Consider the following 11,795-nt stretch of genomic DNA (forward strand, 5'->3'; position numbering starts at 1 on the left):
CCCAAATATCAAACAGCAACACATGCATGACATGGTTGCAGTTCACATAGTTATTCCTGAAAGACATGCATGCAGCCTGCACGTCCACAAAACAACTAATATCATAAATCAACTGTCATTATTCATGTCAAATCGAATATGAAAATTACAGAAGGTGGATTTTCCCCAACACTCCCTTGTTGTTGTCTTAGATCAATGACTGCTAATTCTTATGTAATTGTACTGTTCAGGTTTTATGTAGCTGGTAGTCTCCCGTGTCGCCATAACTGTAATAAAGCTTCTATACTATTTGATGAGTCGCTCTCCGTAATACATACTCAGGTGTAGTTCTACTGCAGGTTCTCGAAAATAAATGCAAAATGAAGCAAATAATATGAACATTGCCATTTCATGACGAGAAATTTAATAGCTCATGTTTTTATATAATATTATTTTTTATACTCCCTAGTGTATATACTCTTCGTATTTAGAAAGAATTATGTACACCTTAAAAATAATATATATGTCTTAAAAATAGTACATATTCTAATTTAATTCATAGTTTATCTATTATAATTGAAATATATACATCTTTATAATATATATATATACTATTTTCTAAGATAGATATATATAGAATGTGGAGACTCGGGCAGAGTGGTACGCTTGGGCCCTCGTAAAAGAAACAAACGCCTTTTTTGGTACTATTTCCCGAGGGCAGCGAAACATTTGTCATCTTTGAACGGTTTTGGCTTTATCCTCTAGCATGCTCATTTTTCTCTTCCAATATTTGACCTTCTTTTTACAAGGAAAAAGAAAATCGATGGCAGAGTTCAGATTTGCAACCAAGCACCCGCTGCTGTGGTTGACTGCTCACATCGCCAGGACAGCAGCACAGTACCCGCCAAGATCTGTCAACGTGATGACAAGGGCACGCAGGTCCATGTGAGCGCGTGAGCTTCTTTTTCTGTCTGGCATGGCATTGCATTACTCGACGTAATTCTTTTTATTTTTAAAATATCCTTGAAGGAAAAAAAAAAGGCCCAATTCTCGTGCCGTCGAGTCGAGCGGATGGACGGTCCAGATGAGGCGGACAGCGCCCTGCAAATTTGGATGGACCAGTATGCTGAGTTTTTGTACGTTGGCCTGTCTCCAGATGTAGACTTTTTACTTTTTGGCTCTTTTTAACATATTTTACAAATAGATCTTCCAGAAAATATTGTCTAGAAATGGATCACGTGTTGTTGCAATCTAGATCCGATCAAGTTCTCGCAACCTGAAGCTGGCAAAGCTCGTCTCCACATGCAAGAAGCGTCTACAACTTGAAGGTAACCATGCAGTGGTAATTCTTTTTTTTTAAGGGAACAAATCTCCAATCTTGTCAAAAGGCTTGGTAGATGTTTCTAGGTTATGCTCCATAGCCATAGGCATCACATCCATAGATCAGTAGTCATTCACAATCAGCAGCCTTTTCCTGTCGTACGTGTTAGCCAGGGCCAATGCAAAGTTCGACTACAGTCAGTGCACACAAATAATCTACTTGCCTGCATCTGCGAGAGCACGAATGTGTAAAGGTATGCTGAAGCTGTTACTACGAACTAATACCGTTTATCACGCGGCATTATCTGACCATTTGGATGACGAGATTGAAGGAAATTCAAGCCTACGCTGTCCAGTGATTAGGCATTCCAGGATACATGCATGATGGGCGCGAACGGGCAGGCGAGAGGGGTCAGAGATCGGAGAGTGCAGACATGGCTGCATGGGCGCTCTGCTCACAATAAGGACGCCGTCCTGCAACCTGATGCCCGCCTCCTTTGCCGAGTGCTCCGATCCTTTCCTGCAGTTGCCTTCTTGCGGTAGCGTTGTTTTGATCATGAGAGCACCTATCAAGCAAAGGAAGCGGCAGAAGCTGTGCAATTATTTTATCACCTTGCTATTTCCCACGAATAAAAACTCTGCTACGCAGGTACATGGCGGTTCAGCATCTGTGGATCGTGTAGTTTACTTAGGTCCCGTTTGACATAGTTTTAAATCTAAGATTTTTTAAAACTCTTTGCTTTAAGAAATCTTGTATCTGAAACCGTAAATAGATTAATAATATTTAGTTGAGCCATTTAATTTTCATTTTAAATTTAAAATAAAAACTTAAACTACTATATTTTATCATACAAACTTTAAATTCAACGGAGATCCAGAACTGAAACTGTGTCAAACAGACTAGCCCTTGGAACCACTGCAAGTGCAAATAGGGCTAAATTATGATCAACTACTAGTGTAGTTGCTTATACATCGGCATGGGCGGCCAACATGTAGCCAGTGATGGCACATGCTTTCTCTTATAATCTTATTTTTTAGTGAATTTAAGTAGATTTATCTTTTTTTCTAAAGTTACAAAGACACTGTCACTAGTATGCCTTATTTAATTTTTAAGCTAAATCCGTCCTGCACATATGATAATCCAACCGTCTCACCAAAATACCTCTACATTGATGTCATGAGTGATATCATTCTTTTACGGTAGTACATACTACCTAGAGGTAGGAGATGGTATAAATCTAACCCGATAATTCACGTAATTAGATATTTTGGTAATTGTGGTAATTTTGTTAAAATTATCCACCATATTTTTGCTAATAAAAAGATCTACGCCGTAAACGTCGGATCGCTAATCCTAGCCGATGGGTAGCAAATGAACTCTCATGCCGAATGCAGATTAAAATGTTAAAACGGTAATGAAATATTACTCTATTTAGAGATATATAACTGCAATTAATTACTTTCATGCCACGTATTTTTCTCTCCAAGATAACTTTTATACTACCATACTACTCGCATATACTACCTATACTACCTGTGAGAAATGAGCAGTATTATGATTAATCTGGATCGTTGGACTCTAAAATAGATGGCTTGTATTAATTTTGGATCACCGTAAAATTCCTCTTTTAAGAAATCCATGTTGTTTCATGCTCCAACCCGACAGATTAAGGACTTAAATCCATCAATCCCCCGTAGGACGTCTGATCATCCCATTCCAATTTCAAAAAGAAAAGAAATAAAACACATGTGGATGATGGCAGGTTATACGCCTCTCGCGGAGTAACATTTGTTTCAATTCGTATGATTGGATGGTGGTAGTTTCTGAAACTGAAGTGAGAAGGCAGAGGGTTGTTCAAAAGAAATAGTATCCATGTCATCGACCGTGATTTACACCTAACCACGTATAGACAAACATCCTATCCATGGCCATGGCGTAATTGTGTATTTGTGCACAGCTGCTGCTCCCGGCTACACATATTTGCAGGGCAGGAGTATTCGCAGTAGAGAAGGTCACGGTCGGATTGCTCTCTCGTAGGATTTGACTGTACTGTCACTCACACCACTGGTTATGGTTATAGGAAGAAAATTTTATAGGATCAGATTTTATAGAAAGATTTTTTCTTATGCATGTTATGTATCCTCTTCTTTATTTTAGTCAAACATATCAATAGTTAGATTATAAAAAAATGATATAGATCAGAATCTTATAGAGATTTTTCTGTAAAAGTTTCTGTAGAATTTCTTTGTATGGCCACGTATGCATCCGGCTCAACTATCCGGTCCATCCACTCTAGCTCGGATGTCGCGCGCTGCCAAGTGTTGTGCTGTTTGGTCCATGCGTCACACAGAAATTGAAGGCATGGCATAGGGCTCTATTATAGATGTTGCTGTGTATTGTACCGTAATATTAGACGTAGGAGTTACTATATGTCAAAGGTGGTACCACCGTGACATTAAACTATGGTGCCAAAGCACCCAACGTCGTGGGATGACACGTCAAATAAGACTTACAGCATATATCCTACGTGTTAAATGCATGATGCCAAGTCAGTGGCGTGAAAGAATGGTCTAACAGGTCAAAAATCGTGATGCCGTACGAAAGGTCTATTTCTGGACCATGTTCTCTGGAGGGTTCATTTGCCAAATTCGCTTTCAAAAAGGGCAAACAAGTAAAAATTTCCCAGAGGCAGTCTGACAGTTGAGCATAAATACTCCAGTTTCTACGGCACAGGTTGAGGGGTAGTAGCGTATTTGTTTACTCCGACAGGTATCCAGATCGAAATCTCTCTCTACTCCATGAACGCGCACGTACGTCGATACTGTAATTATTATCCTCAAAAAGAATATGACGAAAATGCCCCTGGTACTACCGTTGAGTGTGGACACAAAAGGCTGGTCATGGTGTGATGATCATCATTAGGGACAAAACAAGAAAAAGTTGAATCTAGATCTCGCATTTCTTATGAATACTTGGCATCAGTAGGGCAGCATTTTCGGGCGAGAGGACTGTGGTTATGCTTGCTAGTTCAAAGATAGCAGGGGCAAGGGAGCAAATCTGCCAAGAGCAGTGTAACCAACGAAGCTGCACGCCATGTGCACGTCCATGGAGCATTTCATGCCCCTGCAGCAGCAGGACAAAAGGACTGGATCAGGACCATGCTGTCGATCTGATGTACAGAGCGATCTGAAAATCCGTTGGTCAGATCAGATAAGCAGTCCAAGTTCTGTCTCATTCCTTAATCGTTATTTCCAGAACTAGGAAAGCTCAATCATCTCAGCATTATTGGAAAATGACATGTAACGTTGTATAAAAAGGGGGGTAAATGGAGAACTGAAGACCACCAACCACAGGATGGCGATGTGAGCTTTCGTTTTCAAGACAGACGGCGAGGATTGGAGAACTAAATGGAGAATTGACACCAAGCATCCCATGTAGCAGACGGCGAGGATTCCCGGAAAAGTTAAAGGACCGGTAGTTCTTTCTCGAAATGGATTTAGAAAAAAAAGCGGCGGCTGCTTCTCAACTCGATCCTGCGGTCAGGAATCACTTCCGGGCTTTCCCATGTGGACAAGTTCTTTTTTTTTTGTGGAACCCATGTGGAGAAGTTGAAACACGAATAATAGCTAATTCATAACTTGAATATTTCGTTGTGATGAAGAATATTCAAAACAAGGATATTTTTCCTTTGTTATATGGCAAATTCCAGGTGAAAATGATATTATGATGAAAATTCACACCGTATTCTAAAAAGAGCCATTTTCATCAATTTATGTTTAGTGCTGGGACTTGGGAGCTGGCCCGGCTGGATGCCTTGTGCTATATCGTGTCATGTTTACTATGCATGATGGGCCTATTATATCATATCGTGTCGACACTAGTTAACTTTATAAAGGTACAAGTATGACCCTTGGCATGTCAATACCCTCAATAACATTCATGCTACATTTATTTCTAATTATGAATAATTATTAAGTAAATTTAATTTACTAAACAAGAGCATGAAGAGCTTAAAGCTAATTTTAAGTGCATTAAATCTCAAACTAAGATCTATTTGAAGTAATATATCTCTCTCGTTAATTTTAATCATAAGGTAGATGCTTCCACTTCTTGTGATGATTTAAATGATTTATCTAGCTCACCCCTTTGCAATGAGACATGTATTAAAAATATTGTTGTAGAATCATCTAATGAACTCATTGAACAAGAGAATGATGAGCTCAAGTAAGAAATAGATAAGCTCAAAAAAGACTTAATAAGATTAAAGGGCAAGAACAATGTTCAATCTCCTCAAGATAACCATGCTACCATAGTGAAGAAGCTTGCAAAGAGGTCCACTGGAACATGCTTCAAGTGCCATCAAGAAGGCAACAAGTTCTTTCAATACAAGTAAGTCAAAAGAGAGATCAAGGAGAAGAAGAAGATCATGAACCTCTCCAACAAGACCTCCAACACCTACACCAAGACCAACTATAAGAACAAGACCAAAAGCAACCACTACAAGCTCAAAAAAAAAGTGATAAGGTGGTTGCATATATAGTTAGGAGAAAGGACCGAGGGTGATACTAACCCATTTGGGTGCCCAATGAAGTCATCACCAATATAAATGGGTCTCAATCGGTTTGGGTTCCCAATAAGACTTGAAGCCCGAGGCGACCATGAAGATTTAGAGACTTAGCTCACAAGATGAAGTAAGGATCCAAACAAAGAAGCTAAGTGTACAAGTTTGGACACATTAATAAAGATCATAATCATCATATACTCAAATTTTCATCTAAAAGGTAAAAAGGCAAAGGCACTAGATGTTAAATCCTCTAAATTGATGAATTCACTTGTCTTGTCTAGAGTTGTATGCTCTCAATTTAATTTATTACAATACGTAGTGTAGGTTCTTTTCATATAGTAGGTTGTTTGTGTTTCTCTTTTTTTATGAGCAATCTACAAGGTTTATTAGTTGTAGGTTCTTTACATGACAATAGTTTTACAATTGGTATTCTTTATATGCTATGAACCAATCTATAGGATACCCTTCCCATTGTTATCAACAACAAGTTGTAGCGAAAATAACCCTATTAGGCCATGATTATGATTTTAGTGATTAATGACAACATAGTCATTGGAACTAACATGTTTGTCAAGAATATATATTAGTATGTCTCATGGATGCAATACATCAAGAATCCACCGCAGCCAGGACAACGTTTGATTGAATTGACAAAGTCCTAGGAAGATTTGCCTCCCCGGATGGTCCGGTGTAGAGGAGTTTGCACTTACCGCAGCATTGTGTCTAGAGGCTGATACCTCATCGGATAGTCTAGTGAATAGGACATGAGACCACCTGAGTGTTTCTGACAAAGGGGAGAAGGCTGAGGACCTCACCGGATAGTCCGATGATCTACACTAGGTAACACCAGAGTATTTCCTGTAGAGAAGAATGCAAGTGCAGAAGACTAAAGATCAACCCACCGGATGGTCCGGTGCTTGGGTTGTGCACACCGGATTGCCACACCCGAGCATTTCTTGCAGATGCGACTGCAAGTGTTGAAGAATGAAGAACAATCCATTGGAAGGTCCAATGCTCTAAAGATCAATGCATCGGAGCATTTCTTGCAGAGAAGAAGTGGTATGATTTGGCTCAAGTTAACCCACTGGAATGCCCAGTGATGGAGTTGAAGATCTCGCTAGAGTATCTGGTGTTCACAGAGGCATTGAGTGGAGTTTCAACAGCTAGTTTCTGTGGTTGTACTCATTTAATGATCTGGTGTTAGTACTACTATTCTCACCGTATCATCCGGTGTTAACAAATTTTCTAAGCGGTTGGAAAAATAGTTAGTGCACGAGTTTGAGGCTATAAATACCCCTCCACTCAGTCATTTGAAGGTGTGGCATGCTGTTGGAGTCTAGAGAAGACTATAGACACTTCAGAAGACATCCAGGGCACCAAAGTGCTTAAAGTGATCATCCAAGGCGATTGAGCACAAGATTAGAGAGGGTTTAATGCTTATAGGCCTAGAGTGACTTGTAGCTAGGTGCTGCAGCTTGAAGAAGGGATCAAGAAGTGATCTTAGCTTATACCAAGTGGTACACCGGTGCCTTGGAGTCTTGGTGACTCGCCGACAACTTGAGCCAGAGTTGCTCAAGCTTGTTGACCCTTTGACTTGGTGTGGAGCAGCGACAAGATATGTGTACAGGGACGCGGAGACCCCTGTCTTGGTGGCTCAAGCTCCGAAGTAATCATGATGCCAAGTGACCGGAAGAGATGCTAGTGGTGAGACCTTGTCTTGGTGGCTTGATGTCTCATCCGTCTTGAGGCCTTATCTTGGTGACTTGATGGCTCAAGAGTCATGATCGAGTGCCAATCGGGAGTATATCCTTGGTGGAGCTCTAACGTGGACTAGAGATGGCATTCATGCCATCGATACAAGATAAAAATTTGTTGTATCGATTTTTCTCTCTACCTTATTTATATTTTCATATTTATATTATTACAATTTAACTTGCTAGAGTAGGTAGCAATCCTCTTGAGCGGTAGAGTAGACACACTAGATAAACCTAGAGCATATTTAGATATAAATTGAGATAGATTTATCTTGTAAAGTTTTTAGAGCCAATTTTAAATTTTAAAGTGTCCTATTCACCCCCTGTTAGGACGTCACCGATCCTCACAATTAGTATCAGAGCCTCGTGCTCTTGATAGGTTTAATCGGCTAGAGTTATGACATACGGGGTTAGGATGGATACCCATAGCGCTCCACATTTTGACGGTACACTTTTCTCTCGTTGAAAAATTCTAATGACTTGTTATTTGTAAGCTAAAGGTTTAAATGTTTGGAGGGTCACTGAGGAAGGGATGATACCTTGCATTACCAACAAGGAGAGGCAATTAGGTACATTGGAGAAGAGTATCCTTTTATCATCTTTAAATATCGATGTATTTAATCGTGTTTATTCTCTCACCAAAGCATATGATATTTGGACTGGTCTCATTGAAATACATGAAGACACAAAGAATGTGCACAATGAGAAATATCATATGCTTGTTACTAAGCTCAATAGAATGAAACCATTTGCCCATGAAAGTGCTAATGACATGTACTCATATTTGAATGTTCTTGTCAATGAGATCAATGGGTTAGGTTGACGTAAATTGACGATGATTAAGTGATGAGAAGAATACTTCAAGTTCATCTTCCGAAGTATAAGTTGATAGTCTCCATCATATACGATAATAATGACATCAAGAAGATGACTCTAAGTCAAGTGCTTGGGAAGATCACCACCCATGAGATGTCCATGAACATGAGGATGGAAGCCTCTTCCTCATTCGACACCAAAAACTTTGCTCTCACAAGCAAGAAAGCATCATGCCTGCACATGAAGGCAAAGATGAGGAGGAAAGAGTAAGAGTCAAGCTCGAGCGAAGATGATAGAGATGAAGATGAAGATGAGGAGAGCAATGAAGATGATGAGCAAAGCACATCAAGTGATGAAGAAATGGACCCCGAAGTCTCCAAACTCATCTCTCAAGTGAAGAAGATCAATACCAAGATTGATCATCGAATCTCCATGAAAGACTTGATCAAAACTATTGATCACATCAAGAAGGAGAAAAAAACCAAGTGCAAGAGGGAGACAAGGGGAAGAGCCAAAGTATTTGCAAGAATGGGAAGACAGGTGAGTGAAGATGAAGATTCAAGCTCAAGTGATGTGAGCTTCGCCACTCACTCCTCCAAGAGAAGTTCTTCCTCAAGGTCATCATCACGAAAGTCGTTATCGTGCAAGTCATCACACAAGTTCCTTATGGCCAAAGGTTTAGATAGAGATATAAATGATGATGAATCCGATGAGGATTCTCCCTCCTATAATGAACTCCTTCATTTGATCAATGAGCAGCAAATGGTCCTTAAGAAACAATCTAAAGAACTTAAGAAATTCAATGCTACTAATGACCTTCACGCTACCTTTGTTTCTAATTATGAGCAAATTTAATTTGCTAAACAAGAGCATGAAGAGCTTAAGGCAAAATTTGAGTGCATTGAATCTCAATCTTAGGCCCATTTAGAGCAATCTATCTATTTAAATTCAATCCTAAGGTAGATGCTTGCAGTTCTTGCGATGATTTAATTGATCTGTCTAGCTCACTCCTTTGCAATGATATATGTGTTAAGAATGTTGTTATAGAAACTTGTGATGATTAAGCAAGAAGTGGAAAATCTCAAGGACTTGTCAAGATTAAAGGGCAAGAATTATGTCTAAACTCCTCAAGATAACTATACTACCATGGTGAAGAAGCTTATGGAGGGGTCTATCGTGGCATGCTTCAAATGTCATCAAAAAGGTCATAAATCCTTCCAATGTAAGCAAGTCAAGATGAAGATCAAGGAGAAGAAGAAGATCATCAACCTCTCTAATAAGACCTCTAACATCTATACTAAGCCCAACTATAAGAACAAGATCATGAGCAACCACTACAAGCTCAAAAAGAAGGAAAATAGTAATGTGGTTGCACATATGGTTAGGAGAAAGGACCGAGGGTGGAACCAACCCATTTGGGTGCCAAAGGAAGTCATCACCAACATGAAGGGGCCCAATTGATTTAGGTTCCAAAGAAGATTTGAAGCCCGAGGCGGCTATGGGGGTTTGGAGACTTAGCTCACAAAATAAAGTGAATGTTCAAGCAAAGAAGTCAAGTATATAAGATTGGAAGCTTTGATGAAGATCATGATAAACATATAGAGCTACATGCAAAATCTTTCAATTGTTGTAGCTTATTTGCCTTGTCTAGGATTACATGTGCATATTTTAATTTATTGCAATGCCTAGTGTAGGTTTTCATATGGTATGTTGCTTGTGTTTCTCTCTTTTCTTATGAGCAACATACTTGATTTACTAGTTTTACGATTGGTATCTTTCATGTGTTATGATCCAATCTATAGGATAAATCCTTATTGTTATCAATAACAAGTGCATAAATCTCACAAGTATTCAACATTTGTATGCACATATTTAGGGGGAGCATATCTTATAGGTTGTGATTTTGAGACTAACATGTGTTGCTAGACGTATCTTTTGTAGTCTCATGGAGAAATTAGCACTTTCCCGGAGGTATGCAATGCTTAAATGCTTCAATTGGTATCATTATCAATTCATTTGTTCATTTAAGCTACTTCCATGTATAATATGGTGTAAACTTCCTACCTCTCATATTGTCTAGTTGTGCATATGTTTCTTTCTCATCATATATATGCACACATATAGGGGAGTTTAAATAATATTATGTGAGTTTCATCAATTCCTTGTTTGTCTTTTTCAATTGATGTCAATGCTTCAGATCCTTACAATTGGTATATCTTCTTAATTGATATTATTTCATTAGATCATGATTTATGAAGCTCTCTTTCATGTGCTCTAACGCTTTTTCTCGAGCTCAACATGTGTTTGTAGCCCTTTTTGAGATTGTTGACAAAGGGGGAGAAGTTTGATGACCAGAGAAAGAAGCAAGATACAAGATATTTAGGAGCGCCGAAGTTGACAAAGGGGGAGAAGAAGAAGATAGAAAAAGTAACATGAGGCACCTAGGTTGACAAAGAGGGAGAAGTTCTTGCATGGGTCGATCAAGGGAGATAGTGGCAATGGAGAAAAAGGGAGCCACAATAATAGGGGGACTAAATGGTAAGAATGTACATCCAAATAATATGGTAAGACTTTGTGCTATTTATAATTGATATCATTTATTATTTGCCACTTGTTTTAGTTGTGTTGTCATCAATCACCAAGGGGGAGATTGTAGCGAAAATTATCCTATTAAAATCAAGATTGTGATTTTGGTGATTAATAACAACATAGCCATTGAGACTAATATGTTTGTCAAGAATATATGTTAGTAGGTTTCATAGAAGCAATACATCAAGAAGCCACCATAGCCGAGACAAAGTTTTATTGAATTGGAAAAGTCTCAGAAAAATTTGTCTCACCAGATGGTCTGATGCAGAAGAGTTTGCACTCACCGGAGCATTGTGTCCAGAGGCTGATAGCCTCACCGGATAGTCCTGTGAATAAAACATGAGGCCACCGGAATATTTTTGACAAAGGGGGAGAAGGCTAAGGATCTCATCAGATAGTCCGATGATCTTCACTGGGTAACACTGGAATATTTCCTGCAGAAAAGAATGTAAGTGCGGAAGACTAAAGATCAATCCATCGGATGGTTTGATACTTGGTTTGTACACACCGGATTATAACACCAGAGCATTTCTTGTAGAGGTGACTGTAAGTGTTGAAGAATGAAGGACAACCCACCGGAAGGTCCGGTGCTTTGAAGATCAATGTACAGGAGCATTTCTTGCAGAAAAGAAGGGGCACGGTCTGGCTCAAGTTAACCCACCAGAAGGTCTAGTGATGGAGTTTAAGATCTCACCGGAGTATCCGGTGTTCACAGAGGCATTGAGTGGAGTTACAATGGCTAGTTTCTGAGCTTTTACTCACCGGATGATCC

The sequence above is a fragment of the Phragmites australis genome, chromosome 20 (assembly GCF_958298935.1).
Source record: "Phragmites australis chromosome 20, lpPhrAust1.1, whole genome shotgun sequence".
In the NCBI taxonomy this organism is placed as follows: domain Eukaryota; kingdom Viridiplantae; phylum Streptophyta; class Magnoliopsida; order Poales; family Poaceae; genus Phragmites; species Phragmites australis.